Source organism: Podarcis liolepis (assembly GCF_965112155.1).
Source record: "Podarcis liolepis genome assembly, chromosome: 2".
In the NCBI taxonomy this organism is placed as follows: Eukaryota; Metazoa; Chordata; class Lepidosauria; order Squamata; family Lacertidae; genus Podarcis; species Podarcis liolepis.
In genome coordinates, this window is record NC_139555.1 from 25,048,703 (window position 1) to 25,065,479 (window position 16,777).

General features: G+C 42.9%; 1 protein-coding gene and 1 long non-coding RNA gene across 3 annotated transcripts in view; one reads left to right on the forward strand and one right to left on the reverse strand.

The window, feature by feature from the left end:
- The window catches only part of LOC310700384 (ABC-type organic anion transporter ABCA8-like), a 317,713-nt gene that overhangs the window by 185,567 nt on the left and 115,369 nt on the right, over positions 1-16,777 (forward strand). The gene's annotated exons all lie outside the window — the stretch shown is intronic.
- Positions 9,828-15,250, reverse strand: LOC310699185. 2 transcript variants are annotated; one of them, XR_014521980.1, is made up of 3 exons: positions 15,194-15,250; positions 12,094-12,194; positions 9,828-10,097 (listed from the first exon to the last, which is right to left on the reverse strand). It is a non-coding gene; the product is annotated as an uncharacterized lncRNA (long non-coding RNA). The 2 variants fall into 2 exon arrangements; XR_014521981.1 differs by lacking the exon at positions 15,194-15,250 and adding an exon at positions 14,298-15,000.

Consider the following 16,777-nt stretch of genomic DNA (forward strand, 5'->3'; position numbering starts at 1 on the left):
TTTGTTCTTTCAAGAGTCACAGTCTCTAGGGGTATTTTGGCTAAATATAGCTGTGTGGAGAATTCAGTTTGGATCAGGGCTGTGATGCAAGGAGAGGGAGGGAGGGAGAGGGAGGTCTCCCCCCCCCCCGCCTGCTACTAAATACAGTGGTACCTCGGGTTACATACGCTTCAGGTTACATACGCCTCAGGTTACAGACTCCACTAACCCAGAAATAGTGCTTCAGGTTAAGAATTTTGCTTCAGGATGAGAACAGAAATCGCGCGGCGGCAGCAGTGGGTGGCCCCATTAGCTAAAGTGGTACCTCAGGTTAAGAACAGTTTCAGGTTAAGAATGGACCTCCGGAACAAATTTAAGTTCGTAACCAGAGGTACCACTGTAATAATAATAATAATAATAATTTTTAATTTATATTCCGCCCATCTGGGAGGCTTACAACATATATAAAAACACAACAAAACATCTAATGTTAAAAACCAAAATATCCTATACAAGCAACAAACAAACAAACAAACCAATTAATCAATGGAAACCACCACCACCACCAACAACAACAACAATAACTATAATATACAGTTTATAGTTATACCCAAACTGAAATAACCACCAACGCCAACTAAACATTTAACTGGAGATGGTAGGGGGTTGACCCTTCTTTTGTGCTGTGTCAGGGAGCTATGCTTCCTCCTCTTGAGCCTCTTTGAAATGGGAATGTAACTTGAAAAATATATTTTGGTAATGTACCTATACTTGGCATATGTGGTCTCAGTTGTGTAGGTTGAACTAAGGATTTGCGATGAGTTGGTGGACTGAGCAGACCAGAGGTGCCTTTTATCATCTCCAACACTATGGGTGGTATTCAACAGAGTTTTTGCTCAGGGTAAAGGTAAAGGGTCCCCAGACCATTAGGTCCAGTTGTGGCCGACTCTGGGGTTGCGGTGCTCATCTCGCTTTACTGGCAGAGGGAGCCAGCGTACAGCTTCCGGGTCATGTGGCCAGCATGACTAAACCGCTTCTGGCAAACCAGAGCAGCACACGGAAACGCCGTTTACCTTCCCGCCGGAGCGGTACCTATTTATCTACTTGCACTTTGACGTGCTTTCAAACTGCTAGGTTGGCAGGGTAGACCCACTGAAATTAACGAATCTAATTTATGAGTCGTGCTCGTTAATCTCAGCAGGTTTACTCTGAGCAAAACATAGCTGACTACTACTCCCATAAGTGTAACGCAAAACAACAGCTCATTCCAAGTAAGTTAGCAGAGCACCAAGAAGCTTCATTGACACGGGTGAAAATTTAGACGATCCACGATTATTTGCACTTAAATGCACCCGCTATGCCAACACCTGTCTCCTTAGTCGTATGCTTATCATGGTCAGTCCCAAGAGAAACACACAGTGCCTGACACGCTAAAGCTATACACTTGGCATAGAAGCCCTACTCCCCAAGGCCTTTTAATCAATTTCTGAATTAAAGCACTGTATGTGGGATGAAGCCTTCCTGATGTAGCAATGTAACAAATCTGTCACTCCACTAGATGTCCCCAAAGAGTAAAAATATTATATTGTAAGGGCAAACTTCGAAACCCCACTTCATTCAGCGCAAACAGCATAAATACATGATAAAGGTAAAGGGACCCCTGACCATTAGGTCCAGTCGTGACCGACTCTGGGGTTGTGGCGCTCATCTCGCTTTATAGGCCAAGGTAGCCGGCGTACAGCTTCTGGGTCATGTGGCCAGCATGACTAAGCTGCTTCTGGCGAATCAGAGCAGCTCACGGAAACGCTGTTTACCTTCCTGCCGGAGCGGTACCTATTTATCTACTTTCACTTTGACGTGCTTTCGAACTGCTAGATTGGCAGGAGCAGGGACCGAGCAATGGGAGCTCACCCCGTCGCGGGGATTTGAACCGCCGACCTTCTGATCGGCAAGTCCTAGGCTCTGTGGTTTAACCCACAGTGCCAGCCGCATATAAATACATGATAGAAGTAGTTAAATTGTGTCATATTCCTTCTCCCCGTGTACTGCTTGTTAACACATGAACCTCATCACATGTGCCACACAAGCACACATGCATGCCATCGACAGCGACAGAAGGATGTCTTATAAGATATTGGGCCTAGAATAACCCCACACTGCAGGAGAAGTTGCCCTGCACACTTAAGATGAGGAAGAAATTGGCAACAGAACGCAGACTACCATTTATATGGAAAGCAAAGGTTTGCAGTTATTACAAAATAGAAAGGCAGTTAATAGGTGTGAAATATGGGTACAAGTGTAGGAACACAGGAAGCCGTCTTAAACCATTGGTCCATCTAGCTTAATAGTTCCAACTCTGACTGGCAGCGGCACTTCAAAGTTTCAGGGAACAGTATGTCAGGCTTCGGGAATGCGGCTCACTCCCTCCCTTTGCCCATGGATAAGCAGAACAAAACAAAATAGTCCCTTACCATTTAAATAGATTTTGATGATCACCGCGAAAGAACAAAGCGTCCATTCTCAGAGTAAAGCACCTCAACCCCCTGGTTTGTCCTATCTTTTGTCTTCTGAACTATGCCCCTCTGCAAACCACTGTTCCCAATCTATACTGTCCCACTGTTCCCGAGCAGCTTCAGAATCCCACCATTCCTCATCAGAACAGTACTCCTCAGCCTGGTCTCCAACACAGTATTTCCTAGCTCTAGCTGGAGATGATGAGGATTGAACCTGGGTCCTTTTCCATATAAAGTGTATACAGTACTGTACCCTTGGACTGTGACCCTGCCCACATTCATGCACAGGCCTACACAAACACAGCATGGCCTGGACTGACAGTTCAATCGACTTATCCTAGGGAGAGAGGGAGGGAAACTGTAGCTGCCATATAAAGAGGGGAGAGAGTGCTAGGGATCCAGCATGCTATAATGGAGGCCTGAGCATAATAGGACACAATCAAACGAAATAATGCAGGATTGGGCCATGTGAGGGTTGTGCAACTGTCTAGCTGAATCCAACCCATATATTCACTTTTTAAATACATCTAGGGTGGAATTCAATGTCACACTAAGGTGATTGTTCCATCCATGCAAGCTTTTCTGCTTGCCAGAATGATTTCCCCCCTCAACTCACCGTGCAGTCTTTTTGAGGTTTCTCCCAATCCTGCCAAACAGATTTGGGGGAAGGTGTGAGGGATGGAGAAGGGAGATTATCACAGTGTGTGTGTGTATGTAGCCGGGATGTAAGAACTTTGCTGAAGCTTTGTGTTGATGAATTGTGCGATGGCATACCTCAGAGGCACAATGCCTTCCGATGTGCATTTGCAGCATTCACAATCAGAAACGTTTGCAAGTCAGCACTGATGTTTTGCTCGAATTCATGTCAGAACTCAGCAGGAACCAAATTTCAGGCACAGGACCTATTTGTCATGCCAGGCAGGCAATATATGTGTGTGTGTGTGTGTGTGTGAGAGAGAGAGAGAGAGAGAGAGAGAGAGCACAGTCTAGTCCAGAGTACTAGCACCCACTTTAGTGATACCATGATATTTCATCTTTAAAATTTTTGCAATGGTACATGCTCCCCACCTTGCCAAGTGATAAGAGCAATGTGGGTTTGACTTCCTTTAGATCAGAGCACACTGAGGACTTGTGACATTTTTGTAATGTTTTATCTACAAGCAAGTAGAACCTGCCATGCTCTGAATCAGTGTTCCTGCTAATCAAACCAACCATGCCCTCCTCCACAATACTCCATTCCATTTCTCCCTCACTGTCCTCTTGCCCCAGTGCAATTTCATGGCCACTGAGCATGCTCAGGCCCCATTGGGCTGTTGTCAGGGTCCCCCCCCCCATTAGGATTCCCCCTAAAGAGTTTTGGTAAACCACTTTTTATGTAAACCACTTAGAGGTTTAATTATCCTAAGCGATATAATTTTTCAAATAAATATGCTTTTATAATATGATATTTCTTAATATCTGTTTCGCTAGATAAGAAAACGGGTGGGGGTGCTATATGGCGTGAAGCTCTCCTAAATGGGAAGAGGGTAAGATTAAAAAGCACAATTTGCAGGAGGTGTTCCCCAACCATTAATGCCCAGTGTTTAAATCTCTGGTTGCTGAGATGCACTTTTGTATTGAGTTGAAATTTGCAGGAAGAAGAATAAGAGTTTGGATTTGATATCCTGCTTTATCAGTACCCGAAGGAGTCTCAATGTGGCTAACATTCTCCTTTCCCTTCCTCCCCCACAACAAACACTCTGTGAGGTGTGTGGGGCTGAGAGACTTCAGAGAAGTGTGACTAGCCCAAGGTCACCCAGCAGCTACAGGTGGAGGAGTGGAGACGCGAACCCAGTTCATCAGATTACGAGTCCACCGCTCTTAACCACCACACCGCACTGGCTTGCACCCAGAAACAGTTTATGTTTAGAGTTTTAAAAAGTTTGCTCACCCTCAAAGGAGCCCACCGGTCTATGTGTTTTTGTGTGAAGAACTGTTCTGAGAATAACTCCTGTCCTGAGTTGAAAGAGATAAGCTCAGGGAAGTGATTTGTGCTGAGATGCAATAGGGCTGATTGGAAATGAGCAATCCTCTCTTTGAATCAGATACCTGGAAGGAACTCTGTAGGTTCACATGTGGATTTAGCAGCTCCCTGATCCATTTGAGACCAGGTTCAGTATCCCGGTATTGGAGTGCAGATTGTGCTTTGATTCTGCCCAGTTTGTTGCACTGAATGCCTGCTACTTGGACAGCCAAAGCTATTTAAGCCCCACTCGGAAAATACCCCACTTTTGAATTATGGAATGTTATCTTCAGAACCACGGACAGCGCCTGTTAACATAAGCCAAAAATAAACCCAAAGAGAGATCCAAAGAATAGCAAAACGAAGTTCTGCATGCCTATAGGTCCTTTGGACTTGAGTTCTTAAAATAGGGGCTCACCATGCGACATGACAAAATGCAAGGACTTTCAAATGAAAATTGGAATTTGGCACAGGAACCTGCTGCTCAAAGGAAGGGGAGTTGTTAATTTTTAAATCACAGATGATGGAAGAGTATAGTAGCTCTTTCGATACTGGTTCTAGTCTTTAGTGTAGAGCAGGGATTCCCATACTTGGGTCTCCACTGGTTTTTGGACTACTGTTCCCAGCATCCCTGACCACTGGTCCTCCTAGCTAGGGAAAATGGGAGTTGTAGTCCAAAAATAGCTGGAGACCCAAGGTTGGGAAACCATGGTTTAGAGTGAGAATCCTAACAAATCCAAGTGAAAATACCTTAATAACAACAAGACACATGCTGTTAGAAAGATGAAGAGCGGTATCCAATTAACGTGTCCCATCAGTGCAATTTATGCTTGTGCAGTTGGATTTCCCTCCCTCTCCTCAGAGCCCACACCTTCTCCAAATCAACTCTGGAGGGTTGGTAATAATCCAGAACACACTTACGGGGCATGATGGGAAGGGGGGGGGGATTCTATTGTGCAAGCGTAAATCCTTGTGTTATGTGAATTACTTGGCGCTACATTGGATACAACCCTAAGTTCCTTGTGGCAAGAGCTATTACGGATAACAGAACACTTTACTGGATGCAGGCAATGGACTTGGTCTGTGACAGTGGCAGCTGAAATAAGTTACACTGCAAGATGTGCCAAGTTAACTTTGAGAGACAAGAAAATGATAGGAGTTCCAAATGAAAATAATTAAAAAAAAAACTGATCACTAAATGGGTGAATACATATTACAGTTCATTAGGAGGTGATTTACCCTTTGAAGCCTGCAAACTGCTTATACTTGGAAGTTCAAGCTATGAGAAATACAATCAAATTGTAGATTCAGGTAGGTAGCCACAGTCGAAGTAAATAAAAAATTGTCCAGTAGCACCTTAGAGACCACCTAAGTTTGTTCTGGGTATATGCTTCCATGTGCATGCACACTTCTTCAGATACTTCTGTTTCCGTGTATCTGAAAAAGTGTGCATGCACACGATCAGAAGGTCGGTGGTTCGAATCCCTGCGACGGGGTGAGCTCCTGTTGCTTGGCCCCTGCTCCTGCCAACCTAGTACTTCAAAAGCACATCAAAGTGCAAGTAAATAAATAGGTACCGCTCCGGCGGGAAGGTAAATGGCATTTCCGTGCGCTGCTTTAGTTTGCCAGAAGTGGCTTAGTCATGCTGGCCACATAACCTGGAAGCTGTACGCTGGCTCTCTCAGCCAATAAAGCGAGATGAGAGCCCAGAGTCGTACACGACTGGACCTAATGATCAGGGGTCCCTTTACTTTACCTTTAAGGTGCTACTGGACAATTTTTTATTTACAATCAAATTGCAAACAAATTGGTTAATTTTCCATTCCACAGCTTCCCTTTGAAGCTGCTTGGTGCATGCAATAGAAGAGTAATATAGAAAACTCTCAGTAAGTCAATGTGCACTACTTGGTGTACAGATTTTTTGCTCGTAAGAGGAAGGCAATGGATAGGAATACGGGAAACTGCCTTATAATGCAGTTGAGCGATGTTGAGGTGAGCGATGTTGGCTGGGAGTCCAACAGCATTTGATGGTCAACATACTCCTCATCCCTGGTTGAAACTAACCAACCAAAGAAAAATTCCAGCTTGTGACTCAGGTTGGCTGTTCTTTTATCTCCTGAAGACTTGGGATCGTCCAGTAGAAGGAAGCACTTGAATCTGTGGGTGAGTCAGGTTTGGGTGATAGAACCTTTGAGGGTTCTGGCTCAGGCTTATGTAACTAAAGGAAAGGGTCTGCTAATGCCTCTGTTTTGTTTTTAATCAAGTGTATCTCAGTACAGCCAAGGGGAAGGTTATATAAATGTCATAAAATCGAGAAGGCTTTGCATGTTTTTAATATTAATGCTGTTAATATTTTATAGATTATAAAAGCCACCTTGATTTGTTAATCATATGACTTCTGCTGTAATTGTGATGTATTTTTAGCTGCCCCATTTGTTAATAATGTTTTATACTTTGTGACTGTTTTATTGATGATTTGCTAATTATTTTATATGATTTAGGCTCTATTTGCGATGTTCTAATAGGTTTTATTACATCATTGTTATTTATTGTTTGTAAGCTGCTGTGAGATTCATTTGACTGAAAAGTGGCATAAAATTACAATAAGCCAAGTCAAGTCAAATGCACCAGGAGTTGGAAATTCTTGCCCCAGTGGGTCAGAATCTTATCCTGGCTCAACTTTGACAGGTGAGTGGGGCAACCCACCTATCCATCACCTGATGGCATGATGGTGTCAGTTACTTGACAGAAACACACAAAGGTGGGGCTGTTATTTCATTATTTTGCTCCATTTATGAATTGCTTCTCCTAAAATATCTCAAAGCAATATCACAATAAAAGGATCAACAACAGAAACCATTGAACACACAAACAATTTAAAAAAGACCCCAATTAGAAACACTTTCATATGGAAAAAGAATTTTAAATCCAATGCAGAAACAGAATAGGAGAAAGGTCTCTACAGTGGTACTTTGGATAACATACGCTTCAGGTTACGTACGCTTCAGGTTACAGACTCCGCTAACCCAGAATAGTACCTCGGGTTAAGAACTTTGCTTCAGGATGAGAACAGAAATCGTGCTCTGGCGGCGAAGCAGCAGCAGGAAGCCCCATTAGCTAAAGTAGTGCTTCAGGTTAAGAACAGTTTCAGGTTAAGAACGGACCTCCGGAATGAATTGAGTACTTAACCCGAGGTACCACTGTACTTAAAAAGCTCATTGAAAAAAAAATGAATGTTTCCAATAGGTGCTGAAAAGGCAGCAAAGATTGTGCCTGTCTAATATGAGGGTAGGGATGCGAGTGGCACTGTGGGTTAAACCACTGAGCCCAGGACTTGTAGATCAGAAGGTCGGCAGTTTGAATCCCCGCAACGGGGTGAGCTCCCGTTGCTCGGTCCCTGCTCCTGCCAACCTAGCAGTTCGAAAACACGCAAGTAGATAAATAGGTACCACTCCGACGGGAAGGTAAACAGCATTTCTGTGTGCTGCTCTGGTTCGCCAGAAGCGGCTTAGTCATGCTGGCCACATGACCTGGAAGCTGTATGCCAGATTCCTCGGCCAGTAAAGCAAGAGTCGGCCACGACTGGACCTAATGGTTAGGGGTCCCCTTTACATTTAATAGGGTATTCCAAAGGAATTCTACCATGCTAAAGACCCAATTCCTATATCATACAGAATGGACCTCCTGATGACATTTGTGGGAGGCCCTCTCTCAGACGCAGTGATCAGCTGGGTGTATAAGGGCTGTAGATCTGTTGGGTATGTATCCTGTTAGAACAGCAACGTGCCATTCTGCTGACAGTGAAGCACTTCAGCTTACGTTTTGTGCATGTTGAGAACAGCCATCCTTATTAGCGCATTGTAATCTGTGGTGGGTGGGTGGAACGGTTGTGGCTAGAACGTAAAAGGATCACATAGTTGCTTCTGGGAACGCTGAGGGAGGGGGAGCGAGGTGAGCGATGCGACATCAGAAGACATTCTCACCGAGCTGCCGCCCGAGCGTCAAGGTATTGCAGCACTCACAAAAGAGGTCAATCATTACGCAAGAGACTGCACTGCACTCAAGCAGAACAGGTGAATTGTTTTTAAAAGCCCTGGGAGCTCTGGAGATAAATGGAATCGGAGGGGAATAGCAATAAGCAGGGCTGGATTTAGGTCTGATGAAGCCCTAAGCTACTGAAGGTAATGGGGCCCTTTGTATGTCCAGCTGTCCTTTGTCAACAACAAATTGTCGCTGTTTTTTTGTGTTGAATATATGCTATATGGTAATTTATGGACCTAATAGGTATCTAAAGCCATTTGCTCATAACAAAATATGTATTTTATCAAAGTAATTGAGATAGAAGTGAACAAACCAGTGATATTTTAGGGAGCAGGCTAGCAGGCGGGGCCCATTACTTACATCATATGAGCCTACACAACACAATACACTGTTGCTGTATGTAGGTTTTATTTGTTTTTTATCTTATATTTTGGAAATGTAAATCCAGTTTTTCCCCCTTCATTTTTTGGGGGGCCCCCAAGAGAGTGGGGCCCTAAGCTATAGATTGTTTAGCTTATACATAAATCCGGCACTGGCAATAAGTATTTAAGGAAAGTAGCTCTTCTCACCAGAGAACTTTGCCATTTGCCACGCCAGTCTATGGGCCGGAAGGGTGGTTGAAGTAGTGAAGTAATTTGGGAGGTGGTGGTGGTGGGGAGACAAAGCAGTTGATGGTTACAGTGGGATTGCATTTTCTTTTCGTTACAAAGCAACAACATCGAATAGAGGAGAAAATCATTTCCCAGATCTTGGGGTGTGGTGCAGTTTATGGGAGATATCACTAGTGTGACATAAAAAATATATGAATAAACACAAAAAGGAATGACAGTCATCTCTATTTGAGCTTTTCTGGGGTAGTTATATAGTTGCTTTGTGACACTCTAATTTAGCAGGTTTGTTTGCTAGGAAAGCTAAAGAAGAACTGCAAGAGCTTAACTAATAAAATAGGCAATTAAAAAAACCAATTAAAACATGATGTTAAAACCAGTTTAAAATATGCCTCTAAACCTCATCCGCTAAATAACTATGAAGTGTTAACTTCTATTTGCAGATAATGCAGGTATATATTAATGGGAGGGAGGAGTTGTAACCAGCGAGGTCAAATAGAAATGTAGTGCAAAATGTACAAACTGTGATAATTCATTTTCTTCTGACCTCACTGCTTACTGCTTACAACCCCCACTCCAATACTGTATGTGTATATGTCTGCAACTGAGGATAATACTTCGGGCAGCTGGTGAAGTGGACTTTAGCCCATGAAAGCAGATGCCATAATAAATTAGTCTTGAAAGTGCCACAAGACAGTTTATTGTTTTTGCTGCAACGCTGCCTAATATGATCACCCCTCTGGAAATCGTTGCATTTAAAACATAAGTAACATGTCATTTTATTTTAAACTTCAGCTTTATGGAGGAATTGTTTTAAATTCAGCTTAAATTCTAAACAGATCTTGTATGGAAATAGATCTTCAGTACACATTTGAGAACTGCCAAAATTTGTCTTCATTACTCAGCCTCTTCATACAGATAAAACGACAGCCTATTATCTCTGCTCTCTGACACCTAGGGAGAAAAATGAACACATGAAACAACAGACCCAACCAAGTCCACTGTAAAATAAATAAAAAAGAGCCATGTTGAAGGGAAGGAGGTTGGGTGCATCTTAAATCCTAGTGCACCAAATTCATGGTCAATAGAATTTGAAAATAGCTGGATAAAAAGTGAACAGTATCAGTGACTGGTGGGTTGAGTTTGTAACTCCCCCCCCCCTTGGCATTTTTGAGGAATGGCAAGCTGGAACACTAGCTGTTTACATTACTGCAGAGAAGAGATAAGAACTGAAATCTCCCAACACCCACACAACTGAAATCTGTATTTCATGTATCTATCAGGCACCTGCACGACATTTTGAACACAACATCTCCCAACTCATGTTTTTTCTTTGTTCAGCTTGTTTCTCCTCAGAACATCCAATGTTATGGAACACCTGCACAATTTCCCCAGGTCACTAGTTCTCTACACATTCCCTTCCCTATGGTCTGTATCACTTCTCAAGAAGTCAACTCTATCACTTCAACCTTTCCCTTTCCATACAGAAGTGTCTTAATGTAATCTATCATGTTGGGGCAGTGAGTGGGTAAAGGAATATTTAACCCTCACCCCCCTAATAGTCCCAATGAACACCCCCCCCCCAACATTTGGGACTTAAGAAATTAGGACTACTCACTTGGCTGAAGCAGCACTTTTTTTTGGTAAAAGATATATATATGAGGTGCCAGTACTACAGTATTGATAAAAGTGATGTGGGTGGCAGCACAAAATGGCTGCCATGTGCAGCAAAAGAAAAGAAAAAAAGAGGTGCCAATATTCTGTACCATGAGTTTAGATGGACCAAAGGGAAGAACAAAAAGGAAAAAGAATAAAATTACTATTCCAGCTGAAAACAGACCAGCAATTAAACAGTGCTGTTAAAATGATGGTGTATGGAAGCACCCTATTTGGGAAGCAGTATCATAGAGTTGATAGGGACGTGGGTGGTGCTGTAGGTTAAACCAGCGGGAAGGTAAACGGAGTTTCTGTGCACTGCTCTGGCTCACCAGAAGCGGCTTAGTCGTGCTGGCCACATGACCCGGAAGCTGTACACCAGCTCCCTCGGCCAATAAAGCGAGATGAGCGCCGCAACCCCAGAATCGGCCACGACTGGACCTAATGGTCAGGGGTCCCTTTACCTTTACCTTATCATAGAGTTGGAAGGGACCACAAGAGTCATCTAGCATAACCTCCTGCAATGCAGAAATCTTTTGCCCAGTGTGAGATTCAAACCCACAACTCTGAGATTGAGAGTCTCCTACTCTACCAACTGAGTTAACTGTATAAGTTTTAAGCACAGAGGTTTTTTAGGGAGTTAGAGTTGTTGAGAAGACAGTCTGGAGTTAGAACAGACAGAGAAGATAAGTCTGTGGGTTGGGCTAGTCTGGTGTGAGAGAGTGAGAGAATTTGTTAAGAGGAGTCAGTCAAACAGTTGAGATAATCAGTCAGAAGGTATTAGGAAGGTAAAGAAACTAAAGTTAAGATACTGATAGTAATATTATCTGAGAAACCATAAACCTGTTAATGTTTGTAAAATAAACTTGTTTTTTTGGTTCACTTTTAACAACTGACTGGACTCAGTGTTTTACCAGAGAGTAACTGGTTGGCGGCAGTGGGGAAGCGACCACAGTGGTGGCACAGGGATCAATAGACCGTTAAACGTACGGGGACCCTGTGTGATCGCCACATACCCCAGGCCGGTGAATGAAGATTTACTTCAAAGAGCCCCAGAGATAGGGCAAAATGAGACAGACTCCTAAAAAGCCAATAGAAGATGCTTGCCTATTTTATTATCCACAGAGGTGCCTGAGCCACGGAGTGTCATAGTAAACAGACAAACATGTTTAGTATCTTCTGTTCTAGTACAGCAGCAATCTGCTCCCTTCCCATCTGCCTGGGACTCAAATTGATTTGTTTTTCTGCAGAACCCTTCCTCTCCAAAGATAGAGAAAAAAAATTGTGAACTTACTTTAGCAAGGAGAGCTTGACCATCAAACACAGAGCCAGTTAGGGACTCTGTCTGCCTCCTGTTGCTGGTTGGGAAAGGTTGTTCAAGTCAGCAAGCCTTTCCTGGACAAAAATCACAGCGCTGTGATGGACTCAGGGGTAATATGTTCAGATTCAGGGTTTTAAAAATAAAATAAAAATAAAAATGTGGAGATGTTACAGCTAAGAGGTGATCTATAAATGCAATCAATAATGGAGCATCAATTCTATCAGGCTGACATTTCCTTATTTAGCAACCACCTAGGTTTATACTGGACATGGGTGGCGCTGTGGGTTAAACCACAGAGCCTAGGGCTTGCAGATCAGAAGGTTGGCGGTTCGAATCCCCGCAACGGGGTGAGCTCCCGTTGCTCGGTCCCTGCTCCTACCAACCTTGCAGTTCGAAAGCACGTCAAAGTGCAAGTAGATAAATAGGTACCGCTCCGGCGGGAAGGTAAACGGCGTTTCCGTGCGCTGCTCTGGTTCGCCAGAAGCAGCTTAGTCATGCTGGCCACATGACCCGGAAGCTGTACGCCAGCTCCCTCGGCCAATAAAGCGAGATGAGCGCCGCAACCCCAGAGTCAGTCACAACTGGACCTAATGGTCAGGGGTCCCTTTACCTTTACCTTAGGTTTATACCTGTCCCAACCATATATACCAGTAACTTCATTGCATCTAAAATTCATGAGGTCCTACCATAGCTTGTGGAAATATTCTGAAATACAGTGGAACCTTGGTTCTCGAACGGCTTAGTTGACGAACAAATCAGCTCCCGAATGCCAAAAACCCAGATGTAACTGTTCCAGTTTCTGGACATTCTTTGGAAGATGAACATCCAATGCGGTTGTCAGCTATTGTTCCTGGGGCACCTGCGCCAATCGGAAGCTGTGCCTTGGTTTTCAAATGTTTTGGCAGTCAAACGGACTTCCAGAACGGATTACATTCGAGAACCAAGGTTCCACTGTTTTTCAAATGACACCTGCTTATTCTATGTCTAAGACATCTTTCCTAGACATAGCCAGCCCAGTTTATTGCTTGCTAGTCCATCAGGCCATAAATAAAAGATAACAGGCAATAAAAACTACAATAAGATGCATACATACAAAACACATTAAACTGTATTGGAATATAATGATATTATATTCCAGGGCTTTTTTCAGGTGGGCGCCATTGCCATTATCATTGCCATTCATGGTGAGTTCCAGCACCTCTTTTTCTAGAAAAATTGGAGTTGTTACAGTGATTCATTAACATGAACTTTGACAAAAGCAAAATAATGTTTTTTGGGAATTCACGCAAGAGCTATAGCTGGGTATTTGGTGGTAAACCCATGCAGCAGGTATTCAAATTCAACTATCTGGGAATTACATTCCATCATAGGCTTCTCGGGTCCCGCACCGTGCAATGGCGGTGAATGCTAGTAAGATGTCTATGCAGGCCATAATGCGTTTTTTATAATAAGTGGTAATTCACATATCCCTTCTGCCCTTAAGGTCTTCAACACCAAAATTATAGCTCAATTGCTCTATGGTATTCCATTCTGGCTGCCAGGGTTTACCCAGTTGGTAGAATGAGTGCAGGCAGCTTTCCTCTTCAAGATTTTTACTGTCCCATGATGTGTAACCTATGCAGCCTTGTGTCTAGAGGGAGGTCAACACAAGGTAGAGACTGTCACCTGGTGAGATTTCTTCTATGCTGGTTAAACATCAGCCTTACATCAGATAAAGATCCTCTCCTCAGCGAAGTTTTGTTAGACCCCTTTCTTTCCCCAGGGCTACAACAGTTTAACAAGAAGGTACAGCAACCCGGGCTGTCAGTGGAACTTCTGTGATCGATGTCCCTACCATCTGCCAAGGTTATAATCATTAACACATATTCCCATCTAAAATATTAAGCAATTTCTGTTTTCTTAAAGTCAAACTAATAAATTTGGCCATCTTATATGTCCCATAATAATCTGTTCCAGCCAGTATACAAATACTTTTCTGCCTAGAAGAGTTATTTCTAATCCCTGATATTGGAACCTTCTTAGATATATTTTTAATTATTCAGGTGGAGACCTGGCATAAAATTATCTTGATATCTGGCAATTATCTTGATAGTCTGGCAATAAAGAGATCTCGTTCCCACTTAACTCTTGAAGAAGGAAAAATATATAATGTAATGTCAGGCTCCAAGCTAAGCTACCTTTGAAGTTAAACTGGTGTTTTTCTTGTGTCTCAGCTCCTGTTTGTTTAATCAGCGGCCAACATCTGTTATTGTGTTGCAGAATTTACAGAACAAATCTGGCTCTGAATAGAACATCAGTAATAAGTTTTTGCTTTCTTGCTGCTGCTATTGTTGTTAGTTTTTGTTTGTTTGGCTGAAAATTAGTCTGAGGCGTGGGCATATTATTATGATTGCTCAGCTCCAACAAAGAAAAAGCATCAGAAAAGCCCTTCCAAATGAATTTTACGTAATGGGTCCCCCCCAAAAAAAACCTGGAACAAAACATTGTCATGGAAAACATTCCAGATGACCAGTGCTAAACTGAAGTATTCACTATTACTCAATTAGAATAGCTGGTTCATGGGAGGCAGGGGGTAGGTTGGGCACCAGATGAAAAGCCCCAAATATAATTCTTGAACCGGTAAACCAGGGATTGGGGAAACCTCCAGACTACATCTCTCATCAGCCAATGGCCGAAGAACATGCTGGAAGTTGTAGTGGATGACTACAGGGCTCCCATCCCTAAAATAGGTGTTTTGAGTGCTGGAGAGATGGTTTCAATGGACTATAAAGCTACTGTGGTTGCAGATGGCTTCCATTTGTTTTCTGTTTTCCCTGGTCCTGGAATCACTGGTAACAGTTTACTTCATGGACTAGAGTCTGTGACCTTTGCCTTCTCTTTCTAGGACTTGAGGGGGGGAAATACATTCATAGTTTCAACATTCCATCATGAATATGAGCAGTGCTATTTTTCTAGAAAAAGAACTCACCATGAACACCGATGTGGCGTTTGCCCGTTTGTTTGAAAATGTATGTACAGGGGGAGAGAAAGAGTTAATAGGTAGACCAATAGAAAAGCCAGAGGTGGAGCCTACCTGTTTATAAAAGGGCTTAGCCCGAGGTTTGGGTTGTGGGTAGTTGTTGGTTGGTTTTAGTTGGTTGGTTTGTTGGGAAGAAGCGGTTGGGAAAAGGCAGTTGGGAAAGCAGTTGGCAGACAGTTGGAAATAGAGAGACAGTTAGTGGAGTTGGTTCTTGTGTGAGGGGAGGTAGAAGAGTTAGAGACAGGATAAAATAAGACCAAGAAGGTAAAGAGTAACAACGTTTTGAATGCAGTTAGAGTTTATTTGTGTTTGCAATAAACTACACTCTTCTTTGTTAACTTAAGAACCTGACTGAGACTATGTGATTTACTGGGGAGGACCTGGTTGGTGGCAGTCCGTGAGACGACCAGGGGCTCTGTACGAATGCCACAACCTCTCTCTTAGAATGGCAATGGCACACACCTGAGAGGTGCCAGTAGTGAGTTCTGGCAAGTTCTGGCTGAAAAAAAGTCCTGAATCTACTTATGCCATCAGGAAAAAATATATATGAGGAAAGTAATTAAAATCATTGGAGAAGATTCCTTTCGACTTTCAGATCTGTGATGACCCATTTAAGCACACAAGTCACAATTTGATGTTACAGCCATTAAGTTTTGGAAACGCCTTTTGTGGAAACACCTTTGGTGATAAATGCCACCCCATTCATTTGGGAGTCTGATCTCCCAAATCACTTGCCCTTGCTAGGTTTTTTTTTAAAAAAATTGTGATTTGAATTATTTTGTTTGTAAGTTTCCTTGTGGTTTTGATTATCTTCTTTGTACATTTACCTGTGTTCAGAAGCATGGGTAATTTGTAATAAAACAAAAAGTTCCAGCACTTTTGGGAACAAAGTATCTGGTGGTTGGGAAAGGAATGCATTGTGAAAAATTACCAATGCTTAGGCTTTGCTGAAAAGAGTTAGGTTGTGCAGCCCCACCAGAGATAAGACAGTGGTTTTACACACAAACACACACAGTGGACCTACGAAAAGAATAAGCCATTTCTTTATCTACTGGTAATCTGCTAGATAAGTTCTTATGTTGTTTCTGCTCATAAAGTCATTCAAATGACCAGTTAATTGACAACTTTTGACCTGTCTATTGATTGCTAAATGTATAATAATTGGCCACTTAATTGACTAGCTTTCCAAAACAAATTTGGTAATGATTTTGCCCGTGAGCATCCAGCGTGTAGAACTGTGTTGATACACTGATGGTGGGAACTTCATCTCTCTCTCTCTCTCTCTCTCTCTCTCTCTCTCTCTCTCTCTCTCACACACACACACACACACACACATACCACATTTGAAAGCATTGATGTTTCCTCACAAGCTCTCAACAGTGTCACATCATAGTCCAAAGTGAGCTAAGGACTAATTCCAGAAAGCAGCCATGGAGGGACAATCCTGAAAGGAAGACCACGTTTCAAGAGCCAGGCAGAAGTCTCGTCCTGAGGAAGTCATTCAGCAGTCCTAACAGGTGGTTAGGTGCAGAAACAGTATCTTTATATCTTTAGTTACATCTTTATATCTATATTTATGTCAGGGACTGGACTGAGGAGGAATGGCGAAGACCGCCTCCTCCTCCTCAACCTTCCTGA